The 12960-nt window shown below is 45.3% G+C and overlaps 1 protein-coding gene and 1 long non-coding RNA gene across 8 annotated transcripts in view; one reads left to right on the forward strand and one right to left on the reverse strand.

The window, feature by feature from the left end:
• LOC112588628 (uncharacterized) overlaps positions 1–3478 on the reverse strand; it is a 32208-nt gene extending 28730 nt beyond the window's left edge. Inside the window, exons 1-3 of the long non-coding RNA XR_003112966.1 lie at positions 3104–3478; positions 2557–2700; positions 2340–2467 (exon numbers count right to left, since the gene is read on the reverse strand). This is a non-coding gene — a long non-coding RNA (uncharacterized LOC112588628). The remainder of the gene's footprint in view (positions 1–2339; positions 2468–2556; positions 2701–3103) is intronic.
• The window catches only part of LOC105191890 (latrophilin Cirl), a 501575-nt gene that overhangs the window by 108738 nt on the left and 379877 nt on the right, over positions 1–12960 (forward strand). For 3 of the 7 annotated variants that reach the window (XM_025299202.1, XM_025299205.1, XM_025299203.1), the window contains exon 1: positions 3922–4489. The exons of 2 other annotated variants lie outside the window; for them this stretch is intronic. The gene's annotated coding sequence lies outside the window, so the exon portion shown is untranslated. Of the gene's footprint in view, positions 1–3921; positions 4490–12960 lie in introns of those variants that run through there. 2 more of the 7 variants (XM_025299201.1, XM_025299207.1) reach the window with 2 other exon arrangements.

The following is a 12960-nucleotide window of genomic DNA, read 5'->3' on the forward strand; positions in this document are numbered from 1 at the left end:
GGCGGTATATCTCGCAAACGCCCGGCTGTGGTTTCGCGCGCACTTTACGAGTTCTGCTTGTCGTACGCGCGCGCGCGCGCGATTTCGGAGACTCCGAACATGGGTCACCGCGCATCGTAAACCATTCGATGCGCTCATCAGTGCGATTTAACTTTGTTCAATTTATTGTGTACGAGCGCTCGGAGCGCAGAGTTACTATGTGCGGTGTGGTGTCTTTGCGTTGCTGTTTCCTGTACGACGTGCTCCTGCAACTAGGATCCTACGAAGCGAGAGAGAGAGAGAGAGAGAGAGAGAGAGTTGCCACATCAATGGTGTTTCGAGCAATTGACGATTGAGAGTAAAGAGCTTTCGTAAACCGAATAAACGTACATACGGTGGAATTTAGATGCGTCAACCGACATGCAAAATCAAACGGAGAGTATAGACGAACGAGAACTCTGTGTCGTGACGCCGAATTTGCTATAGTTTCGAGAATTTTGTAACCCCATTTCTGTTTTCTCATAACGCGTTATTTCTATATTTAACGACGCGTCGTTTCCAATCTATTCGCCGCATTACGGTGAGTAAACCATCGTTTCCCATTTCGTTAAAGCAACGAAAATGACTTCCGCCGGTTCACACTTAAGAGGTCGGATAAGCGAAGGTGAGAAAAGTGAAGATGGAGAATAGTCCATATCAGGAGAAACTTCCCGATGTTTTCCAGTTTTCGAGACAGGCGTACGTTAAACGCAAGGGAGTTTGCGACCTCTCCCTTGGATTGTTTTCCTTCGTCGTGGATAATTTCCCGTCTGCCACTTGCACTTCGCGCGGTAATTTGTTGTAAACGCGAAGGCGGACGCGCTCGTTTAAACGATTTTCCTGATATGGCAGCGAACGAACGGACAGACAGACAAGGAAACACCTTCCGTCGCGGCGTTAACGCCTCATTACAAAAGCGTAAATTAGCGGAAATCGTATCTCCCTTAGGTATTCGGTATTCGTCACCGGAAAGATGCGGTCATCGTTGAGGAAATATTAATTTCTTAATATTGATATACGCTCGAATGACACGTGAAACCATTTACGCAATTCAGGCTAACGTAAATACGCATGCTCTAAAATTCAGCTAACGTTCGCGTGCTTCACGTAATCGTATATCTCTTCATTTGCTTCCCTAAAAATATTGTGGCTCGTCCACGAAGTAAAAATATCGAGAAAAATCGAACACTACAGGATGAATTCGTCGCTTCTATTTTTCTCCTCCGTTTGATACATTTGCGATATATTTATATTTTACAAACGATCGTATGAATAATTTTAATAATAAGTTGGCAAAATAATGGGACTTGTATGAATATTTGTGTGGCTCTCTCTCTCTCTCTCTCTCTTCGCTAAATAAAACATATCGTGTCCGCGCGTGTGAGAAGCAAATATTTTTCTAATGGGAACAATACGTGTCGTGTTACATATACACATACGCGTACAATAAAATACTGCACAATACGGTTATTTTGTACAATACCTTACAGATGATAGCATTGAAAAGCAATAACTGGAAATAATGACTAAATAAATAAATATTTCGTAATTTATTGGTAGATATTTTATGAAAGAATTTTTCAGAATGTGAATTTGTTTATAGAATGTATCATTATATCATTATTCTCGTTCCTATAAATCCTTATTTCTTATCCTTAATGTAAGGATAAAATTTTAATAATTTTAATAATGTTCATTACGTTAATAATGATTTTATCTCCAGCATATATAAGAATAATAAAAGAAAAATTTAATATCGAGAAAGGTGAAAATATCGATACCTTATATATCTTTTAATCATATAATAAGCAGTTCTTATTTTAAAGTTAAAAAAACAAGAACGAGTAAAAAACGTGCCATTTTCAACAATAAGCAGGAACATTAAACAATAGTTATTTACTCAATAACCATATATCTATATCATTATGTACGACATAATACTTCCTATGCATATATAGTATATCATGTTCTACGTTATATGTTTTTTGTATTTATTAAGACACAACAGACGCGCGCTACGCGCGCGCTATATAGCTTTTATATTATATTAAAAAGAACACAACATTTGCACAGTAAAAAAATAACTGCGGTTCGAATAAGTAAATTTTAAAGTCAATTAATTCAGTACAAAAAGCTGTAAAATCTTGAAGTTCAACCACGAATAACCACGAATAATCACGAACTGTCAAAATGCACGACAGTGAATGTGCAGTAATGTGAAGTAAGACGCGACATGACAACCAAGCCAAGTCGTGGAAAAGGGGTTTCAACACTTTGATACAGAATAAATTCACTCATTTAACATATCTTTTTTAACATACCTTTTTTAGAAGTGAACCTTGTGACATACAATGTGCTATATTGTGGGAAGAGCAATGGAGCAGCAATTGACATCGTCCAGACGAATCGTTCTTGTAATCTTATCGTCTGCCTAATCTTGTCGCTACCGCTGCGAAACAAGCAACGAATACAACTAACGTTCACTTTCTTTAACGTTCACGTAACGGTGTCAATGATTAATAATCAATAAGTACTTACATCACATCTCGAGATCATCGGAGAAAGTGAGAATCGCGCTGAGCGAAAGTGTCCGTTTAACATGGATCGAATACAAAGTCCAAGCGTTGTAAATTGCAGGCGTGATATTCCGAACATCTCCAAATGCGACCCGCGACTATTACTCTGTTGGAGAGAGATATCGACAATCATGAATTCGGCCGTTTCGTTGAGAACGACATTCCGAACTTTGTGATATTGTGCAATTTCGAACTTTATCGCAATTTCTGGACAGCCATCTTTTAACGTTCGATAACCGTTAACGCTCAAATTGCCGAGCGGAAGCCATCTTGGATCGTTTGTTGAGTATTATTACATGGCAGCCATAATTTGGCTTACGACGTTCGACGATACGAACGAGCGTTATCTTTTAGGTTAATTCGGACAGATCTTTTCGAGCGAGAGACTGTCGCGAAATTTCGCAATCTCGCAATATATGTATGCACAGATTATCGTACTTCCTTCCGCGAGAGAGACCGTGCTCCGCTCGCGCGCCAATGTTACGTTGGTAACCTATAACTAGACTCACCTTACCGAAGCTACGCGCCGTTCGACTCGAGATGCTTGGACGATTCCGACGGGGGTAACACGGATCATCGGCGGGGGATTCGTTGAACGACGGACTCGAACGAGACTTTCGAGTCGGCCCGCGCGCTGAAAGTTCCGCGTAACGCCTTTATACACGAGCCGCCTAACTACAATATGACGAGGCAACGCGTCGCGATGGATGAAGAGGGGAGGAGAGAGAGAGAGAGAGCGAGCGATCTTCACTGCCTTGAAGTCGGCCGCGGGGCGCGGCGAAACGGCTGGACGACGGCTCGACGGCTCGACGGCGCGGCTGGTTTGAAGCCGGTCCGACCGCAGGACGAACGAAGCCGAGGACGACCGAGCGCTCGCCGGCCGTGGTAGGAGCCACCGCCGCCGCTCGGCTGGTATGGTGGGGGGAGACGCTCTCTCGTCCCCTGTGCTCGCTCAGTTCCTCCGTCGCCGTTGCAGGGAATGTTTCGCCGCGCGTTGTCGTTCCCTTCGTAGTCGCGTCGCGACGGATATTATTCGCGCTTCTAATTATTTCACCCTCGTTCGTGTCGAGTCGCACCGTCCACCTCACCTCGTTCACGCCTCGCCTTGTCCCGCCTCGCCTCATCTCGCCTTTCCTCGCCTCGCCTCACCTCGCCTCGCCTCACCTCACCTCACCTCACCTTACCTCACCTCACCTCACCTCACCTTACCTCACCTCACCTCACCTCACCTCGCCTCACATCACCTCACATCACCTCGCCTCACCTCACCTCACCTCACCTCACCTCACCTCATCTCACCTCACCTCACCTCACCTCACCTCACCTCACCTCACCTCACCTCACCTCGCCCCGCCTCGCCTCGCCCGCCGCGACCTACCGCCATGGAGACTCGCGACTCCTCCACGAAAGTACGGTGAAACGCGACGAGCTCTGTCGCGCGCGGCTAAGTTCAAGTGCGTCCCCGTAGCGTCTTTTTGGAACACCGTTCGCACGCTTGCGCGCGCACGAGCGAACAAGTGTAACGGCCCGTTTCGTCGATCGTACAATTTGGCGTAGCTGTGTGCGCTGAGGTGCGACCGTTTCGGCCTCCAATCTGTCTGTGCGAGATACTCTCGCTCGGGAATATAATCCTCCGGTGGCCGGGGTACCGTCGGCAAAGCCAAAGGTAACACGCAGTGGTCGGAGACCACCGCGGCCGTCGGCGAGACGTGCTCCGAGAAAAGAGAGATCGCTCGACAAGTGCTCAAATTCCCGGGACGGGATACACGAGGAGACACCGCGGACCTCGACAGTGTGTTTCGTGTGACAGTGACAGTGACAGTTCTGGTTTTGTTTGGCTTTCGGCTGTTTGTGCGATGTGCTTCGGTCCAACTGTTCTCCGCATCCAGTGTCTCGTAAGTACCGGCTCTCTGTGCTCTTGCCTGTACTTCCGCGCTCGCTTTTCCCATTCTCATCACAAAAGATGGCGATCGCGATTCTCCGTTTCGTGCGGGTCGCGGCATTATCGAAGTGCGCTCGATCGATGCGATCGAGAACGCGGAGCAAGCAACCTGTGACGACGACGACGACGACGACGACGACGACGACGACGACGACGACGACAATGACAATGAAATCTGCACGCGGCAGCGCTTTCGAAATTTCTCGCGACTCGAGCACACTGCACACTGTGTGAATTTGTGACGAAAAGTGGCGAATGCGAAAGCGGTGTTCGAAATCGGAGTGCGTCGATTTGCAAATTAACCTGATCCCCCCGCCGATACGCGTTCATGTCGCAGAGCTGCGTCTCCGATCTCTCGAGCGCCGCTTTGTCGCGGAAGTACAAGCAGCGATTTTTTAGGTTAGTGAAGAATCCAGAAGTGGGTTGTTTGTTTCGCCGGTTCAGCCAATTTCGCGACGCAGCGGATTTTCTGCGATTTTCCGAATCGAGATGTGCCGAAATTGTGCGACAGAGTTCACGTTAGTGGAAAATCGAGGATTTGTTTTTTTTTCTGCCGATGAGTCGCGCAGATGCACCGCTGGTTTTCATGTTGCATTTGCCGATGTGTGAAATTTTGTGTCTCTATCAATCGAAAGGATTACTACACGAACGGTGAATCTGTGGCTGTCTATCGTGCACTTGTGAATTCGGTGATGCAAATTTTGTGCTCTGGAACTTTTTGTGCTTAGCATTTGCGCGTGTGAGAAACCGATCGATGGAAATTCGCGGGATCAGCGATTTTGCGTTCAATCTGGTTCGGTAATCGGTGATGAAAGTAACGGAGGATCGCGAACAAATGCCATACGTCGTGTGCGAGAATAAAATTTTTTTAAATGCGCATAAATGCGTTTTTGTTCGGTCTTGTGTGACAGTCGTCAGTTTTCGAGCTCGATTTACGGTAAATTAAAATTCTCGAACAAACGCGACGGATTATAATTCCGCCGGTTTCGCGAATGAATGCGTGTTCCGATGTTTGATGCGGATAAATGAACAAAGCGAAAAAGTAAACGAGTTTTGGGCGAGTCGCGTGCGATATGCGAATTTACGGTGAACGTATTAAAGGGCAAATTTTTTAATTCATCGGATCGTGCAAATAGGATGGCCGATTTTATGGCCTTTTCGTGGATAAACTGGAAAAAGCATCCGTGCCGAATTGCTACGCGCAAAACGGTTTTTTGCTAACTATTGGTGTAATATCCAGATCGTTTAGAAAACGGTGGAGCGAAGCGTTCATTTTTATTTGTGCCGGATCGCGGATTGTGGGAGCATGATTGTCGATTCTATCACGTCTTTCGAACGTGGCCAGTAAATGCATGCATCGCGAAATTCACGTTAAATCCGGGCGTTTGGATTTGAGCCGATTTTGCACAAGCAGTTGAAATATTTAAATCTTTTTTATTGTTTGCAAATTTTATCGCGTTTTTCGGCTACGACTTGTAAACGTTCGTGTCTTTTCGCGTCGCGCACGCGAATCAACAATAATCGTAAAACGTAGAAAATATGAAGAAACGCGAGTTTTGACATTGTCACGTCACGAAAGTACGGTTTGCCGGCTTTGTCACAATTTACGTATGTGGACCAGAAATATACGACGATTTGTGTTACTTTTGTGTACCTTGACGTGCAATGTGGCAATGGAAAGGGTGACGGGAAACATAATCAGTGAATCAGCGGACAATGTGAAAAATACGAACGTCAGATTTCGTCGGTTTGTGAAGATAGATTTTATCGGTTGTTTGTTTGCGGAGTATAAATAGATGTCGTCGATTTCGTTTGAAATCGATATATTCGAGTTTCCGGAGTAAAATGGATGGGTCAGCAGCAAATACGTGCAATAAGTGTTTAAAGTCGTAGATGCGCGAGAATAGATCGTCAATTTTGCTGCTTTCTTTTAGCGAAGGATATGAATTACCCGTTTCAAATATAACGTTGACGTTGGTTTTAGCGGACGTAATCATCGAGTTGAAAGTGCTAGATAAACAAAATCGAGTTTCGTATCGAGTGAAAAATGCAGTCGTCGTCTATTTCTTTTCTCATGCCATGTGCGAAGCGAGTTGCATCGCGTTAATGCGTACATTACGTGACAAATGACGTACGAAGTATCGAAATTTCCTAATGTTGTGAACTCTTTCCATCGGAAGCGACAGTTTGCTACGTTTTCGTGTTCTCTTGGCTCGGTTGACGATAAATAAATGGAATATGTGAACATTTCATTTTAAACGGCAATGCCATTCTTGATGTTCCACCAGTGATTTCTTGTCGACTTTTCACAACAGCATCGAAATCAATTCTAATCCGAATGTGTGCGTCGCTGCGAACTGCTAGGCTAGGTTTACTTTCCACGCTTTCCAGTAAATCCCTGGTCCGTTTTCGCAATGCTCGCGAGACAGGGAGATCTCGATGGCGGGGCGAAAATGCGGCCCTTTGATTTTCAATCAGCAACTTCTCGCATTGAAATTTGATTTGTCACCGATGAAAATGGGAGGGAAATATCACTCCCATTTTCATCGGAAAGCGATGCAATCGCGGACGTGCGCTCGCAATTCTCAGGCTCAGGCGACGGTTGATTTGCTCGCGATCGATTAAAATTTCGCGATGACAGTTCCAAGTAGTAGTAGGTTATTAGCTACGTAATTAAGAGAAGAAAATGCGTGTCACTCACGCGAGCCAACGTTCAAGTACATATTATCGCAAATTGTTAACAATGTCGTGACGGTAAAGTACGTGTCATCGTTACCAAGTATCGTCCAAGTACAAAACAGAAACACCACGCAATTATATAATATTTCCAGCGCGTGCTCTCTTATTAGCTAGCTCTTATGTCTAGATGCAGTTCCTTCTTTCTCTGCCTCAAGAGACGTCTTTTTACGCTGCGAAACTTCGCAAAGTGCACGAATACCCGAAAGATTCGGATCGCGTAGACTCGCGTGTTCAGGGATGGGAGGGGGGGGGGGATGAATTTGTGACTGTGATGGGTCGCTTTGAATTTCCAAGGATAATTCGTGAGACGACGCGAGCGTCGCGATGTCGTGTCATTAAGCCAAAGATTACCGGGACCGACGGAAGGCTCGCTTTGACGTGTCCCGCGGGAAGACCTTCTGTTTGGTCTCGTTTTACAAGTCAATGCTCAAAGCGCGCGTGCACGCTGCCCCGAGAATACAAACTAGTCTGTTTACACGAAAGTCCGCGCGTCGGCCATCAGCTAGCCGGCTCGTAAGTAATTCCTCGTTTACACTTTGTCAGCTCGCGCGCTACCGCCGCTTGCCGTTTCGACAATACGACGCCGGGGACACACTGTCGATTGCATGAAGATCGCACGGTTGACGGACGCGGGAAATTATTTTTAACGTGCCGGATGAGTAACGTGCAGGATGCAAAGAGAGCTTCGTCTCGTAATACCAACGCCGGTCACAAATCTTTCGCTCGTGTCGCAAGAATGTCCTTCGGTTCTTCGAGGAATTGATCTTTTGAAATCTTTTCCGTGCTCGCGGGATGACAAACCGGCGGCGTTATTGCCCGTCGCTTTCCATGTGTTGTTGACGTTAAGGATGCCGATTTATTGATTGCCGAATTGATTTAATCGGAGCCTAAAAGATCGATGTCAATCGTCAAATTGATTTTCTGAAACTGAATCGATTCAAGGAAATTTCTTTAATTCATATTAAACTTTATACGAATTACACGAAGTCTACTTTAGAGCGTACAAATTTGACAGATAGTATACTTTAATGAGTGGTTCACTCCATATGCACACCGATTCAAATGGATTTTCTGAAGTCGATTCTTTACCAACCGATTTTTTAAAGATCAATTTTTTCCCCCGTGATTTGAATCGATTTTTAAATCGATCTGTTTGAAAACAAAATCGGCATCCCTAGTTGACGCGAAACCTTTTTCTACTGGAAAACGAAACTTGCAACACGAGGCACACACGCGACGCGATTATATTCAAAGATGAAGAACGGGTACGAAGAACGGGTAGCGGTGTCTTTCATCTTCTTCCTTCTTCCTTCATAAAACTCAATTTTCTCCGCCAAAAGTCCAAGTGAGAGAAAGACGAAGAAAAGAAGCAGTAAGTAGGCAACTCGTCGTTACACAACGTCCACTTTCCATGATCTCATTGCGCGACTGCAACTCAGGCGTTTATTTCTCGAGTGAAGGCGCGATCTTTCTTTTTTTCTTGTTTCATATCTTCAAACGCGTAGAAACGGACCGGAAACGTGAAAGAGCGCGAATCTCGGGGCGGTCAAGCGGGAGTCGCAAAAGCGCGGGTACGCCCCGCTTAATCTCGAGACGGCTAGGATGGATGACGAACGAAATCTTGAGCCGGTGTTGCAGAAATCCACGACGATCGCGCGGATAGTGTTGCGCGGAGCGTATGCCCGGTAGATGAACGTTGAACTTCGCGGCGAAACTTAAGGCGAACACGGCACCGCGCGAGCACGCGGAATAAGTTACCGTCGCCGTCGCGGCGGCGAAACTTGGGGAACCAAGTTCCTCGAAATTTAGGTGCCGGCGTCCGTGATCGAGGAGCCACGCTCGAGGGGAGCGCCTCGTCATTCATTTATATCAATATTGGGTGGGCGCAGAGCGATTAGAGCTCGTGTCCCGTTGCCTTGTCATCCGTCGCGCGCGCAGCTCACGCACTCGCAGACTTGCGTAACACTCCGCGGTCTTGTCGACGTCATTCAGCTACCGGCCGCCCCCTTAATCCCTGACTAATTGTTACGCACGGTGCAAGGACCGAGACGACGAGGAGACATTTATTCGGTCGTATCACGAAGCAATTTCGAGTGGCCCGTGTGTCTCGTGCGGGGGAAACGTAATTATTTAAATATATATAATAATTGAAACATATATGAGATACGAACATTTAATTTCGTTATTTGGATGGTAGTTTTGTCGATGGAATTTTTCGTCGCAGATATCTCCTGCATTGGAAAGTATCGATACAGCCCGATTTGAATTGGGTTGCACGATAAACTCGAGAATCTCGAGACGAAGTTTCAAGTAACCTTTTAATTATTGCTCTAATTATTGCTTTAATTATTTGTTTACACTTTCCGAGCAAAACTTGTTTACCTTCACAAGTTATCCTTATTTGTTATTACCTCCCCTTTTTGACGTATTTCTTTTCAACGACGTCGTGATTATTTTTGCATTAGCAGCATTGTACAAAGCATTATTATTGTTAGAGTCGTTTCAATTATATTTAATTTCGCCGGAACAATTCCTTGCGACGGCTTCGCGACGAAAAACATCGATATGTCGAAATAGGTGTCTTTCGTGTTTTCCGTCGTCCCCTACAGATCGCTCTTTTCCGATACCATTAATCCATCGCGAAGAGAGAAGGGAAGGACGCATATACCATATGGCATACGTTTGTATGATGTACTAGAAAAAGCGCAGGGTCATTCGCGTGAGCTCTTGGAGCTTTGTCGGCGATAATTGACCGAGTAGAGCGAACTGCAACGAATGTGCAATTCGAGATGGAGAGAAATATGTAATTGATTGGCTCAGTAATGGCGGAATAAATTATGTCTCTGGCAGCTCTCTCCTCAAAGAGCTATTGGATTCCATAAATTCGAATAACTTCTTCGTCAAAATAATTATATTTCGGAGTTTGTGAAACTTATTTATACGAAGGGATAAAAATGTCGAGCTACCGATTATTTCTAGATATCTTTTATCGTTTTATCAATTCAACGCGCGACAGCGTTCAATAACAATTTCATTATCAATACAGTTTTAAAGTTAGCTATCGCGGAACGATATTAACGAGATCCGCTGACACATATTCTGTTATTTGCTTGCCTTTAATTTAATGTAATTGTATGTCTTTTAATAGCCCATAAATTTTACTACCTGCCCAATTTATTTCATTAGCTTACAACTACGGTTTCTTAAACGAATATACAAACATCGCGCAGTCAGGGTCTAATGGTTTTGATAAATTATTTCTGCAAGGGAAAAGGGATTCCTCCGGTCCTCGGAGGAAGACGATTTTTCTCACGCTGTTATATGCGAGAAACTAGAGATAGTCTCGTTCGTGAACAAAGAGTTACAGAAACAAAGGAGACACGCGCGTAGCTTGACCTTTTGACGAAATTCTCAAATATCCTGTGAACATTTTTCTGACACGCGAAATACAACACCGTGCCTTGACGTGTTGCGCTCCCCTTCGAACATCAGCCTGAATTTCGTTAATTAATGTTTGTGGTGCGCGCGTGATAAATATTATTTATACCGGGAAGTACGAGCCGCGTTACTAATGAATCATAATGAATACTTTCGTATAAAGGAAAGAATAATAGTTTGGCACACAATACACGGCGACTCCTAATTAATATTTCGTTCGAAACAATGCATCATCCGCGATCCCCCGGGGTGTGAAAAAAGAAGAAGAGACACGGCGACGCCTCGTCGGTAGCCGGTTTAATTGAAGTGCAGGAAATAACATAGATCCGAAAAACCGTAGATGGTATATTTAATAGGAGAATAAGGTAACATTTCGCGAGACGGAAAGAGAAACTCATTTTTAATCCAGCATTACGTGGCGAAAAACTGACGAGAAATTCTATAACTTGATATCTTGTTGTTTTTCAACTGAATGTCAATTGATACGACGGCCAACTTCCGGTCGAACAAAGAATTTACAATCATATTTCCCTCCCTCCCCCCTCCCCCGCGCGCGATCTAAAGTCTCTCCTTAAATGTGTTCGCGATGTTATGCAACGATTTGGAGTAAATTGCTCGAGAATCCACACAATACAGTACACATTCGAGGTATATTTCATCATTCGTTTCCGCCGTAATTCTGCCGAGCCTTTCAGGATTTTCGTGTCGGCGCGATGTCGCGTCACGAATTTCACTTTACTGCTTCATTTATCCGCATATCCATCGCCGATCCCAGTTTTTACACCTTTGCGCGGGATCCTTATGAAACATGCAGGGGACATCTCGATGAAAAAGTTGAGAAACGGGTGCAGGTGGCGAAGATATACGGGGAAACGGGAAATACCTGAACGTGGTCTCGGCTGATCGTATTTCTACATCACCTTCGACATATTTACTTCATTGCCCGAGAAACGGATAGCGTTTTAATATCGCTCTGACACACGAGACCCACCCGGCGGATCGATAGAACGACGGTAGAGGGGGGGGGGCGAGCGACAGAGATACGGAGGATTAATTAAAAAATGACCTGATCTGCGTTTTTTAATAAAGAAATTGGCGCGGCGATTGCTCCAGGTAGAAACTGGGAAATACCCTCGATTCGTTTGCAGATTAAGAAACTTTTGACTAATCGTTGCTATAAATTAAAATTTTCCGCTTCGTAAATTGGAGCGCCAATTTAGAGACGCGAAAAAATGTGTTCAACTTGGCGGTGTTTTTCATTGTTTGATCGCGCACGAGTAAAAGTGGCCCGTGCTTTGCACGGAAGATACATGTACTTCTCTTGAAAGCGGCAGCAGCAGCTATATCCTGCGAGAACTTTGTACGCGCGTTGAGCGAAATTATTTGTATATGAAATTATTTAGATAAATTTCGCAACGCGCCCGTCGGGGACCATTATCGCGAGTAGATAAATAAATAGGTAAGAAATTTAGCGCGGTGTAAATGCCGCGTTATAATCGCCTCTCCGGTCGGATTATCGCGAATTTCGCCGTTCTCGCGCTGCGGCGAGCGAGCTTTACCGTGCGCGCAACGGTTCTTCCTCTCCTTTCGAGATTAATGAGTGCAACGACGGCGCACAACGGCTCTGTTTCTTGCGCATCTTTTCTATTCTTCCGCGGACCGGGTAGGATCGAGAGCGTGATCGTAATAAAAAATCGCCCGCGCCGCGCCGCGTCGCGTCGTGTCGAGCGGTCGAGCGAGCCGTGCCGATAAACTTAGTAATGGCAGAAAAATTGCCGCGATTAAGGTCGAAAACACATCCAGCGACCGCCATTTTCTCACAACACCTGCGAATTACGCGTAATTGCCGCCCTCCTCTCCCTCCACCGCTACCTCCTCCTTCTTTTCCCCCTTCTGCTCTTCTCCACTCGACTATCTGTTCATGAGAACTCAGAGTGCTTCATTGTCTAAGGCTGGATACGGAGCGAGCAAAGGGAAGATTGGCATAGTTGTTATTGACATTCCGTCGATAAACAAGCCGTATGTATAAGCTTCTATACAGCTTTTGCCGGAACATGCGACGAGCGAAAATTTGCCGTTCTGGCGTTGACCCGGACACGTTTCTCGTCAAGATGATTTAATAAATACGCTCGCGTCGCGTCTGCGTTTCGTTTTCATATGCGAAATAAAGTGTGTTTCGAGAAACGAGTGTGTGTGTGTGTGTGTGTGAGAGAGAGAGAGAGAGAGAGAGAGAGAGAGAGAGAGCCG

Source organism: Harpegnathos saltator, unplaced genomic scaffold (genome assembly GCF_003227715.2).
Source record: "Harpegnathos saltator strain DR-91 unplaced genomic scaffold, Hsal_v8.6 scaffold255, whole genome shotgun sequence".
Taxonomy (NCBI): domain Eukaryota; kingdom Metazoa; phylum Arthropoda; class Insecta; order Hymenoptera; family Formicidae; genus Harpegnathos; species Harpegnathos saltator.